This window comes from Mastomys coucha, unplaced genomic scaffold (genome assembly GCF_008632895.1).
Source record: "Mastomys coucha isolate ucsf_1 unplaced genomic scaffold, UCSF_Mcou_1 pScaffold9, whole genome shotgun sequence".
NCBI lineage: Eukaryota > Metazoa > Chordata > Mammalia > Rodentia > Muridae > Mastomys > Mastomys coucha.
In genome coordinates, this window is record NW_022196915.1 from 39,398,514 (window position 1) to 39,403,887 (window position 5,374).

Consider the following 5,374-nt stretch of genomic DNA (forward strand, 5'->3'; position numbering starts at 1 on the left):
ATAGTCTTGTCAGCATCAGCTACCTTGCTCTACACAACTGACTGCTTCATCCTTCCCCTAACTCAGGACCTGTGGTAGACCAAGTTGGACCTTTTTGATATGTGGCTTTTTCTAATCTTAGGCCTCCTAGAAGGTTCCATTTTGAACAATTGGTCTCTTCCAGAGATGGTACTCAGTGCTAGTCTCTAAAACACATAGAATGACAAAGTTGTCTCCACCACTGACCCATGTGCTAGAGGAATCAGATTTTTGTTCTACCTAATTTTTGTTTTAGGACTCCTGATGAATTTCATGTCCTGCACCCCAACTGGTATGGCAGAAGCCAAAGGCCTTGTACTGGCCAATGACTCATTTACATTACATACAATGAACATTTACAACTAAAGCTGTTTGGATACAAGGGTGACACACCATGACACACCATAGCTTCTTCCCTGAGGAATGAGTTTTTGAAAACTACAGTCTGGTCCTCAGGATAGAGCTGCTTGCCTCTCAACCTATCTTCGTTTGCAGGTGACCTCTTCCCTCCATGCAAGGTGACTTACTGGTTGACACTATATTTGATTTACTCTTTTTTGGTGCACTTCTCATTTATTTTTTTGTGTACTACTCTTGCCTTATGAACATTTTCTTTCCCTATCTAGATTTCTGAACCTCTTCCTTACCTTCTATTTTTTTTGGTCTAGAGTCTTTTTTCCCTCTTCTTCTGACTTTTACTAACTTAAACACTTGTAGTTTCTATAACCTTTACCAGAAAGTTCTGAGAGAGATCTTTATAATATTGCTAGAGTTTGTTATAGTTGATAAAAATAATAGAAAGACTTGGATGAAGTACTATGATTTCCTGAATTAAATATGATTTTGAAATGATTCTCTTTATAAAACAATCTTTAGACCATTGAATTTTTACAAATTATTTTCTTCTCTTGCTTTTTCTTGTGTTTCATTCTAGTTAATGTACTATATGAAGGAAATAAATTTAAGGCACATGATGTACACTGAACAGTTCTAGATGAGAAGGGAGATTGGAATTATCAACACTATCATCTCCTAAACTGGCTATTAATGGATAATGAAGAAATTTCCTATGAGACAGTTTAAAAATTCAAATTTCAGAAGGGCTATATTTAAGGGCTATATATTATTCCTAAAACTTCTAGAGTTTTTTGGAACATTTTATCATTAAGGGTTAGGTGATCTGTTGTATTATTTATATTTAGAGAATTTTACTTATAGTTATATATTTTAATATTTATTTGTTTATTTGTTAATATACTACTCACTGTCCCCTCCCAGTTGCCCCCTTGAACAATTCTTTCTGTATCCCTCCTTCCTTCTCCACTGTGATGGTGGGGTGGGGACCTACTGTAGCATATCTAGTCTCTGGGTGGCTAGCTCTCACACTGAGGCTAGACAATGCTGCTCATCTAGAAGAACATATCCCACAGACAGTCTACAGCTTTTGGGATAGCCCCCACTCCAGTTGTTCCTATCAGTGAGTCATACCATGTGTGTCCTTTTGTGACTGAGTTACCTAACTCAGGATAATTTCTTTCAAGTTCCATCCATTTGACTAAGAACTTGATGAATTCATTGTTTTCAATAGCTGAGTATACTCCATTGTGTAAATGTATCACATTTTCTGTATCCATTCCTCTGTTGAAGAACATCTGGGTTCTGTCCAGCTTCTGACTTTTATACATATGGCTATTATGAACATAGGGGAGCATATGTCCTTGTTATATGCTAGAGTGCTTTTGTCAAAGATCAAGTGAGCATAGGTGCATCTTGACTGCAATGTGTAATATGATCAAGCTCTTTCCATCATCAGGAAATTGTTCACTGTTCCTCACTGTAGACCTAGATAAGCATAACTATAATTAGTACCCATAGCCTGAATGCTTGAAATTTTCTTCACCAAACTTCTCAGGACACAGGAGAATGAAGCCAAATTCTTGAGTAGAATACCACACAGATGGCTCTTATTGCAATTCTGCATAGCATCTTTGATATCCTCACTTACCTCAGGAAATAGATTTCCATTGCCTTATTTTTTCTCAGAATTCTTGTCTCCAAAGCCCCAGAATGGCCCACTGTTTTCAGCCAATAGTGGGATTTTCATTTTATCTAAAATACCAACCTCTTTTGTATTCCAACCATTAAACCTTTCCAAAGATCTAAGAACCACGATAGCCTCACTCCTCCCAGGCTGCTGTGTTAACTGCTTTTCCTGCTGCTATGATAAAATACTCCCAACAAAAAAACAATAAAGCATTGATGTTGACTACCAATCCAATAACACAGTCCTTGTAGTAGGAAAATCAAAGCAACAGGAGCTTGAAGCACCATCCATACTCAGAGAGCAGCAAAGGATAATGTTCATTCTCATCTAAGACCCTCTTTTTATGGAGTCTGGGGATCAATTGCATGGAGTACTACTGTCCATAGTTACAATGAGTCTTCTAACCTCAATTAAAATAATAAAATAATGTCTAACAAATGTATCTAGAAGCTTGCCTCCTTGGTGACTCCGGATCCTGTCAAGTCTCCAGGTAACATTGACTATCATATATGTGAAGCTTATTGGCCCAAAGGTTAGCCAAATAAATGAGTTCCAGATTCAGTGAGTGACTTTATCTCAAAAACTAACATACAGAATAATTAATAAAGATAGCCAATGTCAATCTTTGGCCTCTTTATACATGTCTGCACACATGCATACACATGAACAAGAATATATAGAACAACACATACATACATACAGAAAGAAATTCTTAAAATGAGCAATGTTGTAGATAAAGAAATAGAAACACTCTTCCTGTATGAGGCCCTCACCTTGCCCAGAAACATGTTTTTGCAGGTGATATGGACCTGGCCCTGAGCTCTACCGAAGAGAGATGGCATCTCTATGTCAATACTTAGCCATAGGAACCCTGCTGCTAGAACCCTGTAACCGACTGACTTAATTTTGAAAACAAAAGACTACTAATCAATATATTTATAAGCATTGTGCAGTATCATTTATTGTTTTGAGTGTTCTCATGGTAGGGAGTTGATTCTGTTTGGGCATGGAACTCAGAGGCAGCTAGAAAGGAGCTAAGTAATAACAATGAAGAATTGGAGATAGTGGTTGTATGGATCTGTGGTTTTCAGTCACCGGATCTAATTCTATGCCCATTTGAGAATAAGATACTAACATCTCAAGGAAACATGAAGAAGTAACACAGCAGTGAATTTTCTGTTTGTTTTGGGTTTGGGGTTGGTTTTAATACAGGGTCTCACTACGAATCCTCAACTCACCTTGAACTTGGCTTGTAATCCAGGCTGTTTTAGAGCCCTCCTGCCTTGGCCAAGTTCTGGGATTATAGGCATAAGTACAATGCCCATATCAGAAGTCACTTTTTAAAACTACTCATCCAACATCTAAAAATTAATTTCATCCTTTCTTAATATAATTTAAAATATTTTAATATATAGGCATATGCATGATTTTATGTGAGAGCATTTAGATAATTTTTTAAAGTAAAGGTATTTTCTTTATTTTTATGGCTTTAGTTGGGCTTTTTATTTAAGAAATATTGATGACAGAAGCTAGTGAACATTTTCCTTGTGTGTTTGCTAATGCCTAAATTCAGCAAAATAAGAGTAAGAAACACAGCATCCAATACCCAAATTATTTTATAATGAAATCCTAACTTCTGACAAATTGTCTTACTGACATTTCTATGGACCACATTTCAGCAGGACAAATAAAATTCAAGTAGTCTTAGGTTCTAAAATTCATCATGATGAGGCCTTAGAGGTCGTAAGAGAAGGTGATGCTCACCTATATCTAATAACAACTTAGAAATGCTCTCTATGCTACTTAAGGGTATCTGAGTTAAGAGGCCATGGCTGAGTTGAAATAGGACATGCTCTGCTGTACTGTAGCTCACCATGTGAACTCTAACATACACTGACTTGACATAATGAGTTGAAAGAACGATCTTACAGACTTCTTGCCCACCAAGAACTTGCTGGATGAGGGGATCACCCTAGAATTGTTTTCTTCCTATTGGACCCTACTTGCAGCAAGGGCTTCAGAGGCACTTTCCCCTGGTGGTTCGGAATGAGTTTTGAGATTTGAGCCTCTGTTTCTACATCTCTGCCTGTAAAGCCTAGCAGTGTGAACATGACACAAATGTACTAATTAAATGAGAGAAAGCTAATGATGTTGTAGTGTTCATTTCAGAGCAACTAAATGTGAGCTTAATCCTTAATTTTCTTTCAGATATCTCTTTTAAATTTTTCCTTCAACTATGCAATAGGATAAGCTATTCTTAGCCTCACATTTTAGCCTCATTCACAAAACTTCATCTAGTCTGTTTTTATACCTGCTGCCTACATAAAAACTTCCTGTAAAATCAAGTACACTTAATATAAATATGTAGATTTGTACCTGGAATCCCACCAGAATCTTCTGTGTCTAGAGTGGCTCACTTCAGGACATTTCTGGATTCCTAATTGTTTATTTGATTCTAGTGTTGCCCCCTGACCTAAATGCACAGAAGAGTCTGCAAAGTTGCTTCATCAAAATAAATTCCAATGATGTCTTTGCTTGAAGGCTAACATCCCAATGTCCTTGATGATGGACAGAGATCTCCAGGATCTTGCTTGTGCTGGCATCTGGTCTGTTTGGTTTCCTAGACTCCCCTGGTGTGTTAATTCTCTTTCCACCATTGTCACTAAGTACCTAAGAGAATTAACCTAAAAAGAGGAAATATTTATTTTGACTTTGAGACATACTTTCAGTCCATTGCTTTTAACTGTGCTGGACCATATCATCATAGCAGAAGCATGTGGCCAAAAAAGACTGTCCCACTCAGGACAGCTGGAAAACACAGATGGAAAATGGTCTTAATACCTACTTCATGGTCAAGGTCAATGTGTGAGATTCTACTGTGTAGCCATGACCAAGACAATTTACAGAAGGGAAAGTTTATTTTGACTTATGGTTCCAAAGAAGAATTCAATAAGGATGTGAGGCATGGCAATAGGAGGCAAGCTTGGTAGCTGGAGTGTAAATCTTTTTCTCTGCCTCTGCATCAACCCAGGAGGCCCCCATCCCTGAGTCTTCTATGGTTCTATTCCTAAGAACCTGCTCTAGGCTTATACACCTTCTGCCTCCACCCACAAAGTGGCTTATGAAGAGCACCTACCATGTGGCACAGCCATCATGCCTTCCATGGTAGTTGTTATTATCCACATATCTGGTCTTCTCTAAACTATGATTTCCTCCTGGAAGGTGATGGCTTTCCTGCTGATTGTCTCTACTTTACTGACTCATAAATACTAAAAGATTCAACATGAGTTTTAAAAATAAGTGATTACTCTA